Genomic DNA, 24,841 nt, shown 5'->3' with positions numbered 1-24,841 from the left:
CCTCTCACAATCCTGGACCGCTTGCTCCTAATTGCTCACCTGCTTGCCTGCCTGGTCGCCCCTCACTGCCTCTGTGTGCCAGCCTGATCGCCCCAAACTGCATCCCCCACTGGCTTGGTCGCCCCTAACTGCCTCCCTGCTGGCCTGGTTGCCCCTAAATGCCGCCCCTGCCAGCCTGGTCTCCCCAACTGCCCCCCCCTGCTGACCTGGTCACCCCTCATGGCCCCCCGCCAGCCTGGTCACCCATGCAGCCTGCTGTTCGGTCATTTGGTCATCCCTCACTAACCTCCCTGCTGGCCTGGTCATAGTCAGCCATATTGTGAGGGTGGGATGGTCAATTTGCATATTACCTTTTTATTATATTGGATAGTCCCTGTCCTCAAATACAGTCATTCCAGTGGGCTAGGGCTTCAACATATGAATATTGGGTTATATTATTGAACTCATATTGAATAATATGAGTCAACAATATTAGAATTCTCTCTCCCTCTCCTCTCTCTCTCTCTCTCTCTCTCTCTCTCTCAACTTGTATCTCTCAGTTTCCTTTGAGAGAATCAGAAAAGCATCAGGGAAGCAAAATCACGATTTGATCTTGTAGGTTGAATAGGAATGTCTTAGGCAACAAAGGCTTTCAGAGGAAAACAGGGGAAAGAGCAATGTCAAATTTGTTCAAAGATATGGCATGTTTTGAAATCAGTGAAAACTTCACCAGTTTTCCACCAGCACTCGGAGTTGAGAAGAGAAAGGTTCATGGTAGCAAATAACAAGAAATGTAGTTTGGGGCAAATCATTAATAGTCAAGGCCACCAAGCTGAGGACTTGGGATTTTCCCTTTGGGATCAAGGATGACTGTGCCAGTAGTTCTATTTCTCTGATACCTCTGCTTTCCCAGATAACTGGATGAATCCTTGAGGGCAAGACTCTTACCAAATGTTCCTTTGAGGTCTACCCCTGAGCCTAGGACAATGCCTTAAAATTATAACAATCATTAATCGTTCCATGACCTTGGCATATAAGAGCTGTTATTTTTTTTTTCAGTTGTTCAATTTGAGTCAATGCCAGCTATAGCCTCCTTCCTCCATGCTGGCATAAAATCGGGCATTACTCTTTTAGGCTTCATCACTCCCATCTGCTTCCAGACTGTCCCTGGGTCTTCCATGTTGCAAATATGAGGTCTTCTCTCCTCAAATGCGAGGATCCTGCTGTCTGCTCACTGCAGCAGGTTTTCCGTGTTGCCTTTTGGGTGGTCGTCAGCACGGGGACAGCTCTGCTTCTCCTTCCTCATCTGTCTGCACTATTTATGCTATAGTGATATCTCCCTGGCCGATGCTGCTGCTGGCTTCTTTCCCACTACAATAAGCTCTACACCCCTCAAATGCTCTGCTCCACCCAGGAAGCCCAGGCTCCAGTCCTTAGACTTCGGCCTTTAGCCCTTGGTCCGTACATTTTCTAAAGCCATGTTCTCCACCTCTGGGTGCTGCTGTGTTACTGCCTTGGCCATTGGGCCCTTCCAGTTTAATTTCTCCCTCTCTCCTTTTGAGACTTGGGATATTTTTGTAAATAATCTTCAAAACACAAAGCTTTTCTTTCTCTCCTACACTTGGACAATCTGAATTAATTGCCTTGATGGGCCTGACCTCTGAAACACAAATGCCTATTTAAAATAAAAGGCTGATTATTACATAATGAACTATATTCAGTTTACTAAATAGTTAACTTAAATGTAAATATATGTATATATTTATGCTGAATAGATCTATAATTTATGCTAATGATAATTATAACTAATACAAAGGCATAATAACTCCACTGGAGCTCTGGTATTCATTACCAATACTTCATTTTGCTTCCTCTTGACAGCCATATACTGACAATCTGACATGCCCAAGAACTGTGCTGGGCACCAAGGACATTGAGGTGGCTATGATATTATCCTTGTCCTCAAAGAGATTAGACTTTTGTAGGGGTGTAAGGCAAATATATGGTAATAACTAATGTATTAGAAACACTCTTAATATGTGTTTTTTAAATCGATTTCAGAGAGAGTAAGAGAGTGGGAGATAGGGATAGAAACATCAATGATGAAAGAGAATCATTGGTAGGCTTACACCTGCATACCCCCCACTGGGGATGGCATCTGCCACCCAGGCTTGTGCCCTGACTGGGAATTGAAGCATGACCTCCTTGTTCATGGATCAACACTCAACCACTGAACCACTCTGGCTGGGCAAAGGATACTCTTATTAAGGAATGACTAAGCTGACATTTTTTTTTTTTATCATGACTCTACAGAGCTTCCTTATTTATTATGCTGTTTCTATGTCAGCATTCTGTTCATCTTCTCCACACTTTATTTCCTTTGTCATTTCCTGGTGAGGTATGACTATTCTGTGCTATAGAAACACAATAACTCCCAAATCTCTGGAGGGGGGATTGACATACCAAAGGTATGTTTTCTCACTCATAATGAAGCCCACTGTGATTAGGGAACATAGGCTGTGGTCACTTGGAGATCCAAAATAAACAGCATCCCTTTTTCCTGCTAAGTTCTGAGCCTATTAAGCAAAATAATAATAATAATAATAATAATAATAATAGTCAAAATATCATATATATTAATAATCTAGGACAGGTTGTAAGATGTGGCTTTATTATCCAAGTGGTATCATTGATGGGATTCCAGAATTAGGCTGACTCCTGGACCATGTAAGGCTGATGGCGTGGAGAACTCAGTATTCTCCAAGACTACTGGCTCCCCAGAGAGGAGGACGAACAGTGAAGATGAGCATCTTTGGTTACTCTTTACCTACTTACAAATTAGGGAGGTCATGTCACATCTCTAGGAGGTAGTATAAGTAAAGGAGATAGAAGAAACACTAGCTCCTAAAGAAAGCACAGAGAGAGGGAAGAGTTTGTCATTAACTCTTACTAGATGTATCATTTGGGCCAATCGCCCAGCCTTTCTGACCATCAAGCTGCTCATCAATAAAACGGCCATCGAATACCTCATGATATCTCTCTTGGGTCTTTTCTAAGAGCTAGAAATGAGAATATGTGCTGGACTTATAAAAGGAAAGAGTTCTTCAAATGTCTTCTATGAAATGCTCATGAATACTTGAGATAGAATTATTTACATGTTTATGAGACCAGATGGCTTTAAACACAGCCCCTGCCCCCAACATGCACATAATTTTTAAAATCTTCTGAGCTGGTTTACTCTGAAAATCTGCCTGGTTATTACTCAACAAGCATTTCCTCAATAATCCTCTGGGACTATTCCAGTTTCTAACAGTAAATGTCTGAAACCACCCTTTTCCAGCAAAACCAAAACTATTCACTTAGTGTCTCTTCATGGAGCATTGCAGTTTAATTCTTTCCTGCCTGTTTCCATATGGGTTCGATTGTCACTACAGAATGGAAAATACCCAAATCAAAATAGTCATATTTAGAAAAGAGAGGCTTTTATTTTTTTCAGTGAAAGATTAATTAGTTTATGGCCCAGACTAAGGTTGAGTCTTCTCAGATAAGAAATTACTTTTCCAAATCGAAATGATTTTTTTAAAGTTGAAATGGTTTAAATGAGAGTATTAAATTATACAATTACATGTGTAGACTCTGCCATTGAGGGAGTTATTTTCATGGTTTAGGCCGAATCTAGCATAAAAATATTTACTGCTCTGAAATGTCAATATGAAATAATCAGAATCTAAAATTAAATATTTACTGTTTAATCAGCCTGCATTCATCCATTCACAATATTCCCTGAGAAATACTGATTACACTGAATTTGACCACCTGGATTTTCCTAATATTTTCAAGCTTGGGGGAAAAAAACAAAAAACAAAAACCTGCCAAAGTCTCACTCACAGGCATTTTCTAACAGCTTGTCAAGAAAAAAGACTTTATAGAACAGGAAGGTATGTGATGACTATGACTTAAGTTCCAAATAACACAACACACACACACACACACACACACACACACACACACACACACACACACTCACACTCACTCATACGCACCACAGAAGATGAGACACCCTTTGATCTCCTTTGGCCACATCTCCTAGGTCCAACTTCAATTCAGTAAGTCACCTCCACCGATCTTCACTAACTTTGTGACAAAAACAGAGCTAAGTAATAGGGATATAAATGTGGCCTATGTTCTTGGGGGGTTTCAGAGTCTAGTGAGAGAGACAGATAAATAACCAAAGACAATGCATTGTGATAAGTCCTATGTTAAGAGTAAGCCTGGTGTCAGAGGGTTACAAGGGTCTTGAAGAGGTCCATCAAACCCACTCTAAGATACTTTTCCAAACTGAATCCAAAGGCCATTTTGTTTATTTTATTAATTTTATGCAAGTGAAAGAACAAAACCCAGTATTAACTATTATAAAGAACCTATTTTCAACATTGGTTCCAATTCAGTCTACCAATTCAGTGATATGGAATGAGGTTGACTATACCTGACAACTTTGTGAATCTAAAGATGGAAAGAGAGGACCCAGGATGTCCTAGACTGGACAGCAGGAGGTCAGGGTTTCAGTTGTGTGATTTTAGGTAAAAAATAAGTGCTTTCTGCCCTAACCGGTTTGGCTCAGTGGATAGAGCATCAGCCTGCAGACTCAAGGATCCCAGGTTCGATTCCGGTCAAGGGCATGTACCTTGGTTGCGGGCACATCCCCGGTGGGGAGTGTGCAGGAGGCAGCTGATCGATGTTTCTCTCTCATCGATGTTTCTAACTCTCTGTCCCTCTCCCTTCCTCTCTGCAAAAAATCAATAAAATATATTTTAAAAAAATGAGTGCTTTCTAATCCCTACTGTATTGTTATCTGAAAAACCAGGGAGTTGGGCTAGCTGATCTCTTAGGTTTCCTCCACCTCTCAATACTTAGGATTTTAATTGCAAACCATTCTCATTAAAAAAAAAAAAAAAAAAAAAAAGAGCAACACCACCAACAAAAAACGATCCTAAAAATGCTCCAGCAGGGAATGGTATTAGCCTAATTCAAGTTACAGATTTCATTTGCTTCTTCAACTATCAGTGAGTCAGCATAACAGGTCAAGAGCATGGACTTCGGGGTCCATCAAAACTGGGTTTGAGATCAATCTCTGTCATTTTACCAACTACAAAACCATTAGCAATTCCTTTAACTTTTCTGGGCTTTTCATCTGTAAAATGAGGAGATTAAAGCTTACTTTAACTGGGAGTTGTTAGAATGAAACAACATAATGAATATAAGAGCACAGGACCAGACACAGAACAGATTCTCAATAAACAGTATTGTTTTTAATGAATACTTCTTTGGGATGCACATTGTCCAAAGTGCTGAAGAAAAACCCAGCCCCTGCTTATAATTGGAAGAGAGAAAGACATGTGTCATCATATCTTGTGCACATGAAAAGTATGTATGTAGTCGAGGCAGGAACCAAGTAAAATCAGCACAGAAGGAGTGGTATTGATTAGAGTGGGAGGTAGAGGCAGGGTGTAGAAAAGGCTATGCATAGGAGGTAATATGTCAACTGAATTTCATGTGCAAGCAAATTATCAGGCAAGCAAGGCAAGAAAGGGCAAAGAAAGGAGCGTGAGCAAATGTGCATAGGCCTATAGTATATGTGATTAGAAAATAATAAGCAGCCTGATTGATCTCTAGGTGAGATCAACAGGGCAGCAGCCTGGGGTCACCTGTGAAAGGTCATGCAAGACACTTAGGCTTCCAATAAATAGGGACCCATCAAAAGTTGATTTAATTTCAATTTTTTAGACTTCAGATTTTTTTTCTGGAGTCAGGCTCCTTAGTATTCTGTTGCCTCGTTGGTCTAAATCAGGGATAGACAAACAGCCTGCACACCAAATCTGGTCTGAGGCTTAAGCTAAGAATGGTTTTTACATGTTTAAGTAGTAACATTTTATTTATTTATTTTTAATTTTTTTTATTGATTAAGTTATTACATATGTGTCCTTATCCCCACATTACCCCCCATTTCCCCGCTCATTCCCTCACCCCCCTGTTGTCTGTGTCCATTGGTTAGGCCTGTATGCTAGCATATAAGTCCTTTGGTTGATCTCTCCTCCTTACTCCCACCCTCTGCTACCTTCCCTCTGAGGTTTGATGGTCTGATTGATGCTTTTCTGTCTCTGGATCTGTTTTTGTTCATCAGTTTATGTTGTTCATTATATTCCACAAATGAGTGAGATCATGTGATGTTTATCTTTCTCTGACTGGCTTATTTCACTTAGCAGTAGTAACATTTTTAAATGGTTATACAAGTAACTACATAATATACTTGACTTTGCCTGTTGGCCACAAAGTTTTAAATATATTTATTATTATTATGTTATTACTATTATTATTATTATTATTATTATTATTATTATTATTATTTGACCCTTAAAGAAAACTTTTGTTGACCACTGGTCTAAATGATTAATATTAAGCTCAATATATTTATTACAAAGCTGAAATGTCCATTAAATTTTACAAGTTTTTTTTTTGTGCCTACTATGTATCTGGAATTGCCTTTCCTCATGAAAACGTTGTCATGTTCAGCCCACCCTTTTGCATTAGTTAACAGGTTCAGGACTGAGTGACTAGCTCTCTTCTTTCCAGAATTCTTTGACTTCTTAGATATAAATCTGGTGAGTGATGATTAATGAAACTGGGAGTTTTATTTTGTTCACCTTTTCTTTTTCTTCCAAACAGTTACCCCAACAATTCTACTGATGTCTTGTGTTTTTTTGCTTGAAAAAAGGATTTCCCTCTTTTCTAAGTGACCTAGACTGCAATTTTGTACAGGATCTACATTAGCTGGGCTTATTGATGATTAACACACTTATACAAGAGACGCCAAACAACATTGGCTTAAACAAAGTACAGCTATTTCTCTTCCTCACATAAGAGTCCCTGGGTAATTGGTCAAGGCTGGCTGAGTGGCTCTGCTCCATAAGGAGTGGCAGAGATCCCAGCCTTTGCTGTCTTATTGCTCCTCCCTTATTACAGGTTACCCTTTTCTGAATGGTGTAAGATGACTCACTGCCACACTGTTCTAAACACTTGGATAAAGATGGTGAGAGCAAAGTATTGGCCTGACAATATTGTTGCAAAGTTATAAATATGTGCTGAACCCAAGCAAGTGCTACAGCTATCTATTATTACTAAGAAATAGCTAATTGTAAAGGTTGGTGAAGTGCCAGTTATTTAGTATGTGCTGAATAAAAATAATTTTAGTGGAGCTGAAATGTGAAATAAATATAAAGATTCATTTTTTAATCCTCTCCATGTTTCTGGGAATGTGATGGCTATTGTCATAATGAGTGTACCAGTATAGTGACACATGAGAGGAATTTTTGTTTTGTTTTGTTATGAGCCAAGGAGGGTCTTAAGGATTTCAATTCTAGTAAATTCTGAATTCTATGCACAACTCAACAGCAAATTCTTTGAATCCCTATACTTTCTTTTCAGACGTTTTGCCGGTAGCAAAATCCCATTAAATATATTTCCATGTCATGTTGTGCTTAAATAATGTGGCAGGACAGGGCCTTGACTTAGAAAAGACACCCTTCCTTCGAGGAGGTTTCTATCATAATCTCCTCATACAGAAATCAAATCTTGTATTTTGCCTCTGTGGAAAGGAACTGCATTGTTAAAAATTTATTTTTGCTGCAAGAAAATCTGATTCTTGGTTTATTGTGTCAAACAGCTGCTAGTATATAATGTTGGGCAGCTGTCCAGCTGTGCGGTTCACATAAATTAATTTAACCCTGGGGGATATTTTGAGGCCAATTAGAATGGTCCCTCCAGGTGTAGCAGGGAGTTAAGAACACTTTTCAAAGGGAGGGTGCGGGTCCAAATGATTTGATGATGCTAAAATAACATTCTCCAAATATTATGGCAAGTTATCATGTAAAGTATGTTTATGACAGCTAGAATATATATATATATATATATATATATATATATATATATATATATATATTCACATATATAAAGAAAATCATAATACCTATGTGTATATCACTTCACAGACTGAATTGGGTTGTGCCAATCAAATGCACTTCTCTTTCTCTCTCCTCAGCTCCCTGTCTTAGCACTGAGATAGGGTTAGGTTGGCTAAGTCTTGTGTGTTAACTCCCTTAAAAGTAAAACATATAAAATAACCTCTTGTGGACCTCTGTCTTGCCTTCTGTGGACCTTGATCCCAGGTTTGAGGAGCATTGAATTACAGGTTCAGCACTGCCACCGCTCAGGTTAATTACTGGAGCCAGTGTGATCATAAATACAATCAAATATGTCATGGGAATCTCATAGTTTATCTATTTACAGAGTGTCTAGATGTATGATTTATAATATGCATATATCTTTGTTTAGAATTATAGTAAAATGTTTTAGAAATTATCATATGGAGTTCTCACATACCAAATAATAAGTCCAAAGAATGCTCCAGGGATCATCAGACATCACATCAAAAGTGGCTTATCTTGTGATTAAATGGGCCCATTTTAGGATCTGGAGAATCTCTTTTTAAGTCTTACATTTCATTTCAGTTGATACAGATTTATTAAGAGGCAATATCATATGCCATTTCGGAGCACAGGCTTTGGGGTTAGAAAGGCTCACCAGTATGAACTGCGACATTGTCCTTTGCTTTTACCACCATCTTCTGCCAACTTCCCCTCCTAAGATTTACTTACTCTATTCATAATTCTCCTTTGGAATTTAGCTCAAACACATTTTAAAAGGAAGCCTTTTCTTCACTCAAAGATAAGAATTGGTCCCTATTATATATACCTGTATGCTCTATATTCATTAATTATGATAATAACTATCACAACAACAGTAATGATGCAGTAATGGCTAGTGTTACTGAGCAATTATTATGTACCAGACACTATGCCAGGTGCTATACCTCTGTTAACTTATTTAAACTTTCCAATGCCCCAATGAGAGAGGTGCCATTACTGTCCTTTTACAGATGAAGAATCTAGAACAGTGCTGTTCAATAGGACTCTATTGCAAGCCATACATGTGATTTTAAATTTTCTAGTATCCACATTACAAAAGTAAAAAGAATCAAACTTAAATGATACCTTACACAATGCAATGGTTAAAATGAAATATGGTACTATAAAAGAAATAAAGTTGATTTTAATGGAAAAATATTTCACACCCCTTCCATTTTAAAATTTAAATTAACATAAAAATTAAAATTTAATATCTTGGTCACACTGTCTATATTTTAACTGCTCAGTAATATCATTTTGCTAGTGGCTACCATGTTGGTCAGGGCAAGCCTAGATGCTAAGTAACCCACCATAAGTCATTCCTACATTTATTAAGTATCCTATCTAATAATAGAGAAACATGGTTATTAACCGTAACTTCGCTACCCTTCCCATTGGCTAATCAGCAATATATGCAAATTAAGTGTCAACCAAGATGGTAGCCGGCAGCCAGGCAGCTGAAGCGAACAGGAGGCTTGCTGGCTCCAGTGATGGAAGAAGCCAAGGTTCCCCGCCTGCCGCTGCCGGCCTCTGAGCTTGCATTCTGAAACAATGTTGCAATTATAGAACCTAAACAAACCCCAGAAACCTGCTTTCAGCTGTTAGAGCTGGAGCGAGCAGGACCGCAACAGTGTTACAATTATAGAACCCAAACAAACCCCAGATACCTGCTTTCAGCAGCCGAGGTCTCAGAGCTGGAGCTGAGCCTCAGAGCTAAAGCCGGCTCTCAGTTCCAGTGACAGCCATAGAAGGTAAATAAATCCCAGAATAAAAAAAAAAGAAAAAAAGGAGAGATTGGGAGCTTCAGTCACCCGCCAGCCTGAAAACGGCCCTCAGGCCCTCACCCAGACTGGCCAGGCACCCCAGTGGAGACCCCCACCCTGAAAGGGGTGTGACCAGCTGCAAACAGCCACCATCCCCTCACCCAGGCTGGCCAGGCACCCAAGCAGGACCCCCACCCTGATCCGGGACACCCTTCAGGGCAAACCAGCTGGCCCCCGCCCATGCACCAGGCCTCTATCCTATATAGTAAAAGGGTAATATGCAAACTGACCCTAACAACAGAAGGACTGGGAATGACTGGTCACTATGACACACACTGACCACCAGGGGGCAGACGCTCAATGCAGGAGCTGCCCTCTGGTGGTCAGGTTGCTCTCACATGGGAGGAGCTCTGCTCAGCCACAAGCCAGGCTGATGGCTGCCAGTACAGTGGTGGTGGGAGCCTCTCCTGCCTCCTCATCAGTGCTAAGGATGTTCAACTGCAGCTTAGGCCTGCTCCCTGTTGGCAAGTGGACATCCCCCGAGGGCTGCCGGACTGCCAGAGGGATGTCTGATTGCCATCTTAGGTCCAATTCCCCAGGAAGTTGGCCTAAGCCAGTAGGTGGTCATCCCCTGAGGGGTCCCAGGCTGTGAGAGGGCACAGGCCAGGCTGAGGGGACCCCCCCCCCCCCCGTGCACAAATTTTGGTGCACGGGGCCTCTAGTCTATTATAAGACAGGTGCTGTTCTAATCTCTGGAGACACAGTAAGCAAAACAAGCCAGACCACTGCTCTGGGGAAGCTTTCTTTACACAGTGGGCCCTTGGACAACTTGGGTTTGAACTGCATGGGTCCACTGATTCGTGGACTTTTTTTCAATAAATACTACAAGTGTATTTTCTTTTTGTTATGTTTTTTATAAATAACGTTTTTTCCCCCCTTAGCTTGCTCTATTGTAAGAATAGAGTATATAGTAGTGATACGTGTAGCATACAAAACGTGTTACTCAGCTGCTGATAGCTTCAGTCCACAGTAGGCTATTAGTAGTTAAGTTGTGGGGGAGTTGAAAGTTATAAGTAGATTTTCGATTGTGAGGGGATTTGGTGTCCCAACCCCCACATTGTTTAAGGGTCAACTGCACTAGGATGAGAGAGATAATAAACCAATAATTAGCTAAAAATCTATTTCTGGTAGCACTAAGTACTACGAAGAACAGAGCAGGGTAAGATGTAGGGATAGACAGGGCTATTGCATATAGCTCCTTAGGCTGTGTACTGCCCAACCCCAAGGAACACAATTTACATTGACTATGATGAATGCTACTCCCTGGACTTTTGCAAAGCAGTGGCTATGAGGATGTGGGCTGAAATATTATGTAGAGTAATCAGAGAAAGCTCCCCAAAAATGGAAGGTCATTTTAGCAGAGATATGAAGACAGTGAGGGAGCAAGCTGTGTGGAATTTAAAAAAAAAAACAAAAAAAAAACGTGCTTTTTGATCAAGGAGAAGAGTCAATTCAAAAGCCCTAACACAGGAAGAGTGCCCGGCATGTTGGAGGAACAACAAATGGAGCTGGTGTAGGAAGAGCGTTAGAACATTTTGGACCAGGAGACTACAGTAGGAGATGAAGTCAGGGAGGGAGCTGGATCAAGGTGGGATCTTGCTGGCCACACCAAGTTCTTTGGCTTTTATACTTAGTTAGATTAGAAACAAAGGCAGGAAAACTCTCCCATTTTTTAAAGAGTCAGTCTTGCTACTTTATTGAGATGAGACAGCTACGGGATAGTAATTTGCTGGAAATCAGTGAGAATACTATTGGGATAATCAAGGTGAAAGGCTATGGTTGTTCAGAATAGGGTCATAGCAGGAGAAAGGGTGGACATTGGAATCTGAATCTATTTTGAAGGTAGAGCCAATAGGATATGCTGACGAATTAGATGTGAGGTTTTGAAAGAGAAAAAGAGAGAGTCAAAGTTAGCCTCAGTAATGTGTAGAATGGAGTTGCCATTTTCTGACAGGGGAAGATTTCAGGAAAACGGGTGTTTGATTAGGGGTGTGCCCAAATCAAGACTTATTTCTTGGACATTTAAACTTGAAGATAACTATTAGATGAATGGAGTGTTGAGTCTGAAGTTTAAGTGATATATCAGGCTGAAGATCTAAACCCAGAAATTATCATGATATAAAATGGTATTTATGGTCACAAGACTGGTGTTAAGAACCTAAAGGGCAAGTGTAGTTAGAGATGGCAAGAGGCCAGGGAAGGAGCCTCTGGAACACTAACATTGACTAACATTGGGAATACAGATCACAGGAAAGGCCAGAAAAGCAGCATGAAGAGGGAGTAACAGGAGAAAGTACAAACCCAGAAGCCAAGTGATGAAAGTGTTTGAAGTGGGAGCTTTAAGGCTAGAACTGGCATTATAACTGCGGGGTCTTATTGCAGCACCCACTTTATACTCCTCCGCAGTGGGGTCTCCCCAACTAACATCCAAAACAGAGAAGGCCCCATGGTCTATATTGTTTAAGTTGAATCCTGCTGCCCAGCACAGTAAGGAGCACTTTGTACATGTTTAATGAATGAATGAACACGTTGCATAGATCAGGAAACTGAGTCCCAAGGAGGTTGGCAATGACATAGTGACAAGTGGGATTAGGGTGCAGATCAGCCCGCAACTCTCTCCCAGTTTCTGTTGTCCAGCCAACAAGCATCCAAGCCAAAGCTTTTTCTTAGGAAGCTCATTGGCCAGTTCCAACTTTGTTGGCCTCACACATGGCCCCAGCTTATTTTACAAATCTAGACTAGCTGAGGGAAGAACAGTGATGCATTATATTGTACCTGCCTGCTTTGATATTCTATTTTAATGCCTTTTCTGTACATTATGGTCACCCTCCTCCTTTTGTTCCCTAAGCACACATTTAAAAGATAAAGAAATATCGTTTATCTTCCTACTGCCTTGCATGGTTCTCTTCAGCTGAATATGCTTCCCATAAAATTGATTTAATATACCTACCAGACTTTAAATTGATTGCAAACTACCTTAAACTTCTATTGCTTTGCTTTTCCTCGAGAAACTTTCTTAACTTAGAGAGTTCAGCAGGCAAATATTTCTCTAACTCTCTCTACATTGAAGGCTATCCCCTCTAGACTTTCTTAGGAGCTCAAGAAAACAAAAAATGATTCTATTTTTATTTCATAGATGGATTTTTCCAAATTATAAAATTAACCCAAACTCAATCAAGGAAATCCCCCCCCCCGTCTCTCTCTCAAGAAAAAGAAAACAGACAGAAGGAAAAACTGAATTCTACAACCCAAAGATAACACCTTCAAAAATTCTTGATGTATGTCCTTACATGTAGTATTTCTGTACATGAGTGAGTGAACATGTATGTGTGTGTGTGTGTGTTGAAGTGTACACGTACATTTGTTATGAGAAATGCTTTTTTACTTAAAATATCATTCACATTTCATTTTACTATGTAGCATTCTTAACTATTGCTTTAATAGCCATATCCTGTTCTGTAAAGAGAATGTCACTATTTCTCCCACAGACAGGCACTTATTTCCAATTATCCTGTCATAAATCATGCTAGCTGAACATTTTTGTTCATAATGTAGATTCTGTATTTAGAGTGATTTCTAAATCACTCCAAAAAGTAAAATAATTCCCAAATTCCCAAAGTAGATTCACTCATTTAGTCAAAATTTACAAATATTTAAGAAAGCTGATAAACATCGCTCATGTATTTTATAAAAGTATTGCACCGTTTTAAACTTCTACCTATGATTATGTAAAAATCTATTTCTTTCCCTACTAACACTGCTTATTAAGTGGTTGTCTCTTTTTATTTAAATTATGCTAACTTCATACATTTTTTAAAAATCACCGCATTTTATTAATTTGCATGTATTTGATTGCTTCTAAGCTTGAATATTTTCACATATCTGTTCATTCATTATATTAGTAATTTTATCCATGTCCTTTCCTCATTTATCTATTAGGGTATCAAAATATTCTTCCTGTCAATTTGCTTAACTTTTATAACATAAACATATTGCATTTGTTAAATATCTCTATACAAGTATTTTTTCCAGGGTGTTGTTTTCAAGTTGTTTATGGCATGGATTTTAATGTAAATTTGAGAGGGTCAGTAGCTTCCAAAGTAAAAAGTAAGTTATGCTAGAAATTTTAGGAAATACAAATAAGCAAGAAAAAGAAAATAAAATTCTCCCCCATACATGATAATGATTTATAACATTCGGAGCATTTTCTTCCATATTTTTCTTTTATACTGAAGTAATTTTACAAAAATAGTCATATCATACATTTTACTGTCCCCCCTTTTTTATCTTAGAATGTTAAGAATTCATTTTAATGACATGAAATATTTTTTATTATCCCTTTAATGGCTTTATAATATGAATAGATAAAATTTATTTATCCAGACCATTATTATTGAATCTGTTTCTAATATTTCACTGTTATAAAGATATATAGACATCTTTATGGCTGAAACATTGAACATATTGATAATTATTTACAGTGAATTTCTAAAGGTGGATCATGGGTTTAATCAAATTTTAAGGCTTTTATTATATTGCCCAAATTGCCCCTCAAACCTGTGTATTAATTGATGGCATGGGAATTATTTTGGCTTAACATTATAAATGTTTACATTACTGCTTGCAATAATTTAAAAGGAGCAATTTACCCAGTGGTGCATGTGTTGGAAAAGAAGGAAAAGTATTTCTACAATGTGGCAGGACCACAAATTTCCAGGGCAAATAGCTCACAATGTTAAGTCTTAGAGTTACTTGAATACATACGTATGGCTTCTTTCCTAATATACGACTAAAAATTTAGTTTTAAAAAATCAGCTCTTTGCTTTTCCTTCATCAACTTGTATTGCTCCCACAAAGCTATATTTTTTAGATCAACTACAGATGTGGAGGCTGTGGCTCAGGGGACTAATAACAGATGTAAAGATTACATGGATCAAGCCCTTGCTGACATATATTCTTTCATTTAATCCCAGAGCAGCCTCATTTTATGAAAGAAGAAACTGAAATTCACATGGTTGAAGGCTTGTTCTAATTCTAAGTTGTTTTACTCCAAAGGTGTGCACTCCTCACTATCCCATGTTGCCTTCTATGGGCACTAAGACTTCAGCATGGATTTCTCTTCTACCCCCACTTTATCTTATCAGCTAACATTTGCATTTACATTTATATTAAAAACTGACCTTTGAGAATTGAACTCAAGCTCTGGTTACCGCCTTTGATCTCATGCTGCTCTTATTTATTTTAATTAGCCATTTAAAAATTGTACATAGCACCCCAACAAAGAAGTTTATATTAATGAAGATTAATAACATGAATACTACAAAATAGTATAAATTAACCCAGCAGTGGTTGTTGATATAGCCTGAGATATGTCTTAATATGCCTGTTACTCAACATTAAATGAGGCATTGTGGAGTTTTTCTTAAAATCATATGATAGAAAATTATGGGAGAGAAAGCTATTCAACTCTCATTACCATAAATAATTTAAAATATGTAAATTAACAAAGTAGGGTATTGTATAATATAGGAAGTCTAAAAAATATGAGCCATAAATGTTCAGGATATTGATGTTTAGTAGAAAAAGTTGATGATCTGAGGTCTGAAGTTCTTTGAATACCATCTTTCCCTCTTACTAATGTGTGACTTTGGACAAGTCCCTTTTTATCTCTGAGCATCTATGTATACACCATTAGATATAATGTTGTTGTTTTTACAAATTCTTAGGACAGTTGAATTCAGTATAAATATGATTGGTTCCCTTCAGTATCAATATTGTGATTCCAATTGCAAAGTAATGTTAAACCATTGGCAGGGGGAAAACAGAAAGAATTTGGAATTTCACTATGTTGGTCAGGAATAAATAGCAAAGGATTTTCCCCAGCCTTGCATTTCCCATGGGTTATTTGTCCACATACCAAACCCTTTGACCCCTGGGTGTGATCTCCCTGAGTTGGTCTCTCCATCTTGACTGCACCATTCCCTCTGCCATCTGGCCTGCACTGGTCTCTTTGACCTCTAACAGCATATATAAACTACCAGTTCAGCTCGAGAGTTGCTCCCTCCCTTGTGAAGCCATCTCTATCCCAGATCTACCACTTGACTTTACATGTTCCTTCCACTGTGCTTCCAGAACCCTTCAAACATGATTCTAAAGAGCTGTTGTCTCATTGCCTTACATGTCTGTGTACCAACTGAATGAGTGATGCAACAATTTCTAAACAGAGCTTTTTGGTCTAATAGATCTGTTTTACTTTGACTCAAAAAACTGGGGGAGGGGATATCTCTTTAATTAAAAAACAAACAAACAACAACAAAACTCTGAGAAGTCAGAAATCTCTCTGAATCCCTAGTCAAGATACTAAATCTTCTCCCAATTTTTGGGTATTTCATTATTACAGTCACCCTTAAGTCCCATTCTTCCTTCCATTCTTAAGACTGAAACTCACCAGGACCTTTGCTTTCGTTACTTTCCTCCACCAGAAGCTCACTGCACTGTGTCCTAGTGAGTTAGAGACAAAGCAGGGGCTGCACAAAACAGGTTTTAAGACTCTTTGGGTGAAATCATCATTACTGTAATGTTGCAGCATTTTCTCTCTGGGGATAATTCTAGAGAAGGGTTCACTATAAGTGGTGTGAAGGCAGGTGGTAGATGGTCAGAAAAGTCAATGCAAGATCAAGATTATCCTCATTTTGTAGTTAAGGAAACCAGGGCTCTGTGGGGTTCAATACCATGGCCAGGGTTATACAGGAAGAATCAACATCTGACTGCAGCTTTATCTGGCTCCAAAGCTCCTGTCCTTTCTCTTTAGCACAGCGCCTCCCACCTGCCCTGGCTGGACTCCCCATCTCTACTGCACTATTCCTCTCACCATTGGCACTTGTGCGAATGATGTACACCAGGGCCAGCACAGGGAGCCACCACCCATGATATCTCTCAGGAGACCTGTGAGCTGCTTGGCAGTGAGTAACCTGGCCTGAAATCCCAATAGGACGCTGGGCAATCAGACACATTTTGTAGAAAAGCCTTGTCTAGGGAGCAGAATACCCAGTTTTGCTGTTCTCTGTGGAGATTTGGCCACGTTTCATTTGTTCTCTGAGCTTACGTTTCTTGAAGTTGATATGTGAATGTTAGCATAGCTCTTGGTGTATAATAGGCCCTCGATGAACACAAGGTCTGTTCTCTTTTCTTCCCTTCATGTATGAGTGGATGATAGGTTAGATCAGTGGTCAGCAAACTGCAGCTCGTAAGCCACATGCGGCTCTTTGGCCCCTTGAGTGTGGCTCTTCCACAAAATACCATGTGCGGGCGCACACATACAGTGCAAAGTTGACTTAAAACTTTAAGTAAAGTTTATTAAGTTAATTTTAGGGAACATTGTGGAGTGAAAGAAGATGTAGTGTCAAGAATTGAGAAAGGTATGTTGAGATGGTTTGGACATATAGAGAGGATGAACGAAAGGAGATAAATGAAACAAGTGTACAAGACGAGTGTGCATGGGAGAGTTGGAGGGGTCGACCTCAGCGAATGTACCTCAATCAGATTGAGGACAGTTTTAGCAAAGGCCAGCTTAGGAGTACCCTAATTAAGTTAATAACAATGTACCTACCTATATAGTTTAAGTTTAAAAAATTTGGCTCTCTGCCGAAACCGGTTTGGCTCAGTGGATAGAGCGTCGGCCTGCGGACTGAAAGGTCCCAGGTTCGATTCCGGTCAAGGGCATGTACCTGGGTTGCGGGCATATCCCCAGTAGGAGATGTGCAGGAGGCGGCTGATCGATGTTTCTCTCTCATCGATGTTTCTAACTCTCTATCTCTCTCTCCCTTCCTCTCTGTAAAAAATCAATAAAATATATTTTAACAAAATTTGGCTCTCAAAAGAAATTTCAATTGTTGTACTGTTGATATTTGGCTCTGTTGACTACTGAGTTTGCCGACCACTGGGTTAGATGTTTTCTAAAATCTCTCCAACTTTTTAATTCCGTACTGGAATATTACAATGGATTCTCAGATCTCATTGATTTTCATTATACATTATTTGTTGACTAAGCTCATCATAACCCAGATTGTGGTTTTTATTTGATTCCCAGAATCATGAAATGTCCTAGTTGGAATAAACCTCAGAAATCACCCAACCCCCTTATTTTACAAGTAAATGATCTCATTGGTGGTGGCGGGGAAGAAAATTGACTTATTCAAGGTCACACTGGAAGTAATGACTGAGGAGAGAACACCATCCATGTTTTCTGACTCATCTCAAGACTCTGAACCCCCTTCCCCTTCCTCAGCCCCCAGCTGTTGCTGGTTTGCTCAGCCTGCAAGACAGCACCATTTGCCTTTCTTGTGTTAATATTATTCTAGCATGGAATGTCTGTGTGTACGGCAATGACCTGAGAAATACTTTTATTTCCAGTGATGCACTTATTTTGCAGGGTTTATTAATTTTATTTATGTATTTGATCTCTCAAATGAAATAATAAACTAATTACTGGGACAGTTAACTGGTGTGCTCCACAAGGATGTTTTACAGCCTCAGTGCAAGCTTGTTGAACTGTGGTGTCAGCAGATCTGCCTTCTGCCCCACTGCCCTTAATTTCATCCATCAGACACCCATGGCAGGCAGCCCTGCGCTGAGTAGCTATGCCTCCAGGGGGCATTTGGAAGTGTTGGGTTGTAAGACAAAGGAACTTTTACCTAGAAGCCTCCCAAAATTCATTCAAGAGATAGGCTGCTTCATTTGGTTTAAAGGGTTGGGCAAGGGGCTCCCAGAAAAAGAACTGGGCCAGTGCATTACCTGAAGTGCCCAAAATGACACTTCCCAGAGAATGGAGAGAAGTCATGTGTATAGAAGTGCTGAAAGCCACAGCTGAGGAGGCCCATAGTCCATCAAGACCAAGAGCAAAGCAGGGAACAAGACAGGGAGATTGATGTAAAGACAGTAGAAACAGGAACATTGCCCGACTCAGGAGCAAAGGTGGGAGAGATTCTAGAAGACCCAGGGTAATTGGAATAGATAGGGCAATGGTGCCAAAGTGGATTTTTTGCTTTTAACTGGCTTTGAAGAGGAGTACATAGACTTTTCTCCAAGGCAGCCCCTGTGTTTTCTTAATAGCCAGTACTTAGAATCAATTACAATCTGTTGTCATTGTTTACTTGTCTGTCCCTGTTTGTGAGCACCATTGTGTAAGAGGGATCAAAAATTTATTGAATGGAAGAATGGATTGTTGGATGGATGGATGGATGGGAAAATGAATAGGTGAATCAGTCTGTCAAAGGTACTGTGGGGGGTCTAAGACATATGAATTGTATTATCTTTATCTGCCGTCTCTGATGTAATAAGTAAAATAATCCTTTCCAATTATTTGTATCTTCCTATCTAATAAAAGATAAACATGGTAATTAGCGTACGACCGCTACCCTTCCCATTGGCTAATCAGCGAGATATGCAAATTAACTGCCAGCCAAGATGGCGGCCGGCAGCCAGGCAGCTTGAAGCTAACATGAGGCTTGCTTGCTTCAGTGATGGAGGAAACCAACGTTACCCGCCTGCCTTGCCGGCCTCTGAGCTTGCAGTTTAAAACATTGTTACAAATATAGAAGCTAAACAAAACCCCAGAAACCTGCTTTCAGCGAGCCGGGATCTCAGAGCTGGAGTTGATACAGTGTTTCGATTATAGAACCCCCCCCGAAAAAGATACCTGCTTTCAGCAGCAGAGGCCTCAGAGCTGGAGCCAGAGCTAAAGCTGGCCCAGAATTAAAAAAAAGAAAAAGAAAAAAAGGAGCGGTTGGGAGCTTCAGTCACCCGCCAACCTGAAAACAGCCATCATCCCCTCACCCAGGCTGGCCAGGCACCCCAGTGGGGACCCCCACCCTGAAGGGTGTGTGACTAGCTGCAAACAGCCATCATCCCCTCACCCAGGCTGGCAGGCACCCCAGTGGGGACCACCACCCTGATCCAGGACACCCTTCAGGGCAAACCAGCTGGCCCCCACCCATGCACCAGGCCTCTATCCTATATAGTAAAAGGGTAATATGCCTCCCAGCACCGGGATCAGCAGAGCTGAGAGGCCTCCCAGCACCGGGATCAGTGTGACAGGGGGCAGCGCCCAAATCCCCTGATCGCCCAGTGGCTCTGTGTGTGACAGGGGGCGGGGCCACAACCTCCCTATCCACCCTGCTCTGTTCATGACAGAGGAAGGCGCCCCAACCCCGTGATCAGCCCTGCTCTGTGCCTGATGGGGGGAGCTCCCCAACCCCCTGATCACCCTGCGGCTCTGTGTGTGACAGGGTGCGGTGCCCCAACCCCCTGATCGGCCCTGCTCTGTGTGTGACGGGGTAGAGCCATTACCTCCCCATCGGCCCTGCCCTGAGTGTGAGAGTGGCGGCGCCCCAACCCCCTGATCCACTCTGCTCTGTGCATGACAGAGGGCAGCGCCCCAACCCCCTGATTGGCCCTGCTCTGTGCGTGACAGGGTACAGAGCCCCAACCCCCCTGATGGGCCCTGCTCTGAGCCCGACTAGGGGCTGCACCTAGGGATTGGACCTGCCCTCTGCCACCCGGGAGCAGGCCTAAGCCAGCAGGTCGTTATCTTCCGAGGGGTTCCAGACTGTGAGAGGGCACAGGCTGGGCTGAGGGACCCCCCCTCCCCTCCAAGTGCACAAATTTTTATGCACCTGGCCTCTAGTAATATATAAAGAGGTAATATGCAAATTAGGCCAGGATGCCATAACGGGATGACCAGACAGGAGGTGGTTGCATGCGCAGGTGAGGCCTGGAGTGGAGACAGAGCCAGAGACAGGGGAGCCTGCCCCAGCCTGTCTGGCAGCCTAGAGTGGACACAGGCAGGGTGGCAGGGGCGGCCTGGGGCAGAAGTCAGGCGTGGTCCCGGCCATGTGCGGCACCAGTCAGGCACAGGTCCCAGCCGCCCGCAGTGGCATTCCAGCCTGACTCCCACAGTGGCCTGGCGCTGCGTGAGTCAGGCACAGGTCCCGGCTGCCCACAGTGGCGGTCTGGCCTGACTTCCGTGGCAGCCCGCAGGGTGCCTCCTCGCACAATTTTAATCACACGCTGGGCCTCTAGTATATTGTAAAATTACTCAATATAGCAAAGAAGTATCCAACATAAAAGTACTTAACCTCTCTTGCCTAAATCGTTATTCTTATTAACACACACACACAAACATATTCATTTGGGGTAGAGGTAAAAGGTCACAGTACCCAAACCTCTAGGTGGCACCTCTGCTGGCCTCCTTGTTGCCTTGTGGGTATGGATTTTGCCACTGCTTTGGTTGCTGCTAAACTGACTCTGTGGATTGGATCTAGCAGGAGGATTCTTGCTAGAACAAGCTCCAAACCCTTAGCCAGACATTGCCGGGAGCATTAGGAGAGGGGAGGATCAGCAGGCCCCGCAGGGGGAGCTGTGCAAGCTCAGGGTCCTCACACTCCATACGAAAAACTTCTTCCCTGTGATTGGCTCCCATAAGGGAGTTTCTACTCACACCTTTGCTTTGATTGGATGTATGCAAATTAGCAAACCCTAACGTGTTGATCCTAGATATAAAGAATATATATACCGACTCTGTAACCCCCTTCCAAATGGCCATAGAGTTTGGGGGGATATGTGAATGTGGTAACCCTAGCATGTAGCTGCTGTGTGCATGTGGTGGATCTCATGGGGACACAGGCAGCCCTCATGTGTTGGTGATGATATGGTGCTGGTGCCAGAATTGGAACTCCTGGTCCCAATTCCTATCCTTAACTTCTATATGGTCCTCATTTCCTACCTCACATTTGTTCATGCTACTTATCTCCATCTGACATACTCTAGATTTAATCACTCATTTGTGTGTGTCTTCATCCCCTGGAATGGAAGCTTCATGAAGGCAGGACTCTGTTTAGTTTGCTATTAAATCCCAGCGACCAAACCTGTGTCTTGAACATTAGGGTCTCAACAAATATTTATGAATAATAATGATGAATGGATCAATATATGGTTAAATGGATCAGTCATCAATCAATTGATCAACAGGTGGATCTACAGATAAATTGACAGATGGATAGGTCCTAGCAGCTGTGAAAATTTAGGATAAAATTTAGTAATTAAGGTAGTATGAGTATTTTCTCAAGGAAATAAATTGTCCCAGAAAACTAGACCAATGGAATAAAATCTAGAACCCCAAGACAGACTATACTGACTGGACACTTTGTATATGATAGGTATGTTATTACAAATTAATGCAGAAATCATGATCTAAGATAAATGGTACTAGGACAGTATCTATACAGAAAATCTATTGGATCCTGACCTTACATAATATAAAGAATATCAATTCCAAGTGGATTAAATGCAAACAGCATAACATTAAAAACTTTAGAAGTAACTATTGAATAATTTTTTTTTTATGATCTAGGGGTAAGAAAAGATTGATTTAATAAAACAAAACAAAACAAAAAAACCCAGTTACTTAAAGTTAAATGCTAATTATTTTATCACATTAAAATTTAAAGAGTTGTATATGTCACTATAAGCAAAGTGAAAAGACAAGCTTTGGACTTGGAAAATAATCGCAACATATATAATTACAAAAGGGCTGTATCTGAAGTGAGAAAATTAGCATAGAAAATAATTATAACAAATCCCTGTGTGCTACCACATATATTGATCAAATACTATCCTTGTACCATTTTGCCGTTTCTTCCCATGGTTTGTGCCCACACAGAATGTAGGACTTTGCTAAATGTCACCTTCCTAGTAAGGTTTTTCCTAACTAACTTTTAAAATTGAACTCCTACCCCAGCACCCTTCATGCCCTGTCTCTTCCTCTGGCTTTTCTATGGCACAGATGACCATCTGACACACTAGGTATTTTACTTTATTTGTTTAGTACGTACGCTCTCTCTCCTATAACACTTAAATAGAAAAATGGGTATATTAAAAAGCAAATTTCAGAAGAAGAAACCTAAAATAAAAATATTAAAATCATCTTTAATCTTACTAATAATTAGAGAAGAGAATGGTGTGACCCAGCAAGTTCACAAAGAAACCTCACACACATGTGCCCAAGAAGTCTAACAATCTCCATTGCAGCATTGTTTGTATTAGCACAATTTGGAAATACTGTAGCTCAAATGTCCATCAATATGGATGATTAAGTCAGAATATAAACATATGATAAAATACTATCTAAATGCTAAAATGAAAGAATTAAAGCTAATCTATCAAAGTGGTAAAAACTTTAAAGTGGCAAAACCTGTACTTAACAAAATGAGCAGGCTTGAGATGGTTGCAAAACAGTGATATAAATTGTTTATAGATGCCAACATGTATTAGATGCAAATGCATGCATGAAAATTTAGGAGAAGAGTTGTCTTTTTAAAATTAGGAAAGAATGCATGGGAGATTTTGCTTTTATCCATAATAATTTTTAAGGAAAAGTCAGGAGCAAATATGGCAGATGGTCATATGTGACCAGGCTAGGCTGGCGATGTATAGGTTTTTGTTATAATTATGTCTATGCTCAACTTCATGCTTGAAATATTTAATAAGAAAAGAAATAGGAGGCTACTTAAGTGTGACTATGAGGGAATAAGTTCAAGCCATAGCAGATCAAATAATAGTAGGTGTGAAATAACAAAATTGTAAGCTGAATTTTGTTGTGAGCCAAAGACTGGATGTAGAATTGTAGACTCAGTGCCTTCTTCTCATAACTATTGATAAGACTGGGATTTGAAGACAGACATTCTAGGTTTGAATTTTGACTCAGATTTTAGGACTTTGTAATAAATGTTTTTAAATTGGGCATCCATTGCCTTATTTTTAAAGTGTCAAAAGAAGACAGAATAGAGAATAAAGAATAGAGAATAGAAAAACAACAGAGAAAAATAAAAAAACCAAGAGTTGGTTCTTCAAAACGACCAACAAAATTTACAAACTTTTAGCTAGATTGGCTGAAGAAAAAATAGAAGAGACTCAAATAACTAAAATCAGAAATGAAATCAGGTACATTACTATTCATATCACAGAAAAAAATATTCTATAAAGTAGAAAAATAGTACTTCCTCATAACAGATAATATGAGGATGAATTGAGACATTTGTGCAGTGCTTAGCATACCTCATGGCACATCACAAAAAGGAAGACCTGTGCATGTTTCAGAGTTCCCGGTGTGGATGTAAACAGACATCAGCTTGAAGTCTGGTTCCACAACCATGCTTTCTCTGATTTTATTTGTTTTGTACAATAACCGTATCAGGTTGGCATTATTTTTATCTCATTTTATACATAGGAAAACTGAGCCTTGGAGAGGTGAAATAACTTGCCCATGATTACCCCAGGTCTTAAAAGACAGAGGTAGGATTCGAATCATGTCTGCCTCCAGAGGAACATAACAGCAAATTATCCGGGTGATATTTCCCTCATTTTATGAATAAACTAAATTGAATTTTTATAAAACATTACAGTAATCTATCCGGTAGCTTTTTTTTTTTTTTTTTTTTCGAGCAGGGAGTCAACCAGCCATGGCTGATTAAAAGTAATAACAAGTATCTACCACTTAGTTTATGTAACTTCAAACATGTAAAATAACGGAGTTGCTGTAATGGAATATTGTACTAGATAAATATTTCTGCCTTAAACAGATTCTTGGTTTTGGAATACATTGGAAGATCAGTAGGCTGTGAGATTCCATTATGTTAAGTTTTTTTTTTTTTCTAAAAACATAGGCTTTTTCTAAGTTCCACTGTCTTTCCTGAAAAATTGCTTTCTCTCTGCTTGCCATCTATCTTCTGTGAATCCAAATGGAACTTAACTTTTATTGTCACTGATTATTTTGAATGAACAGCTTTCTTAATGTAATTTTTGTCATGACAGTTTCATTTAAGTCTTTTATTCATTTATTCACTCACTCATTCCTCCTTTTATGCAGCAAACATTCATTGAGTGACTGCTGTGAGCTCATCTCTGGGATAGGTTCACAGAACCAAGGGTTAAAAAGGTGTGATAACTTCCTCAGTGGAGCTC

Source organism: Myotis myotis, unplaced genomic scaffold (assembly GCF_014108235.1).
Source record: "Myotis myotis isolate mMyoMyo1 unplaced genomic scaffold, mMyoMyo1.p scaffold_m19_p_2, whole genome shotgun sequence".
NCBI lineage: Eukaryota > Metazoa > Chordata > Mammalia > Chiroptera > Vespertilionidae > Myotis > Myotis myotis.
The sequence above is the reverse complement of the archived record's forward strand: the minus strand, read 5'-3'. Positions refer to the sequence as shown.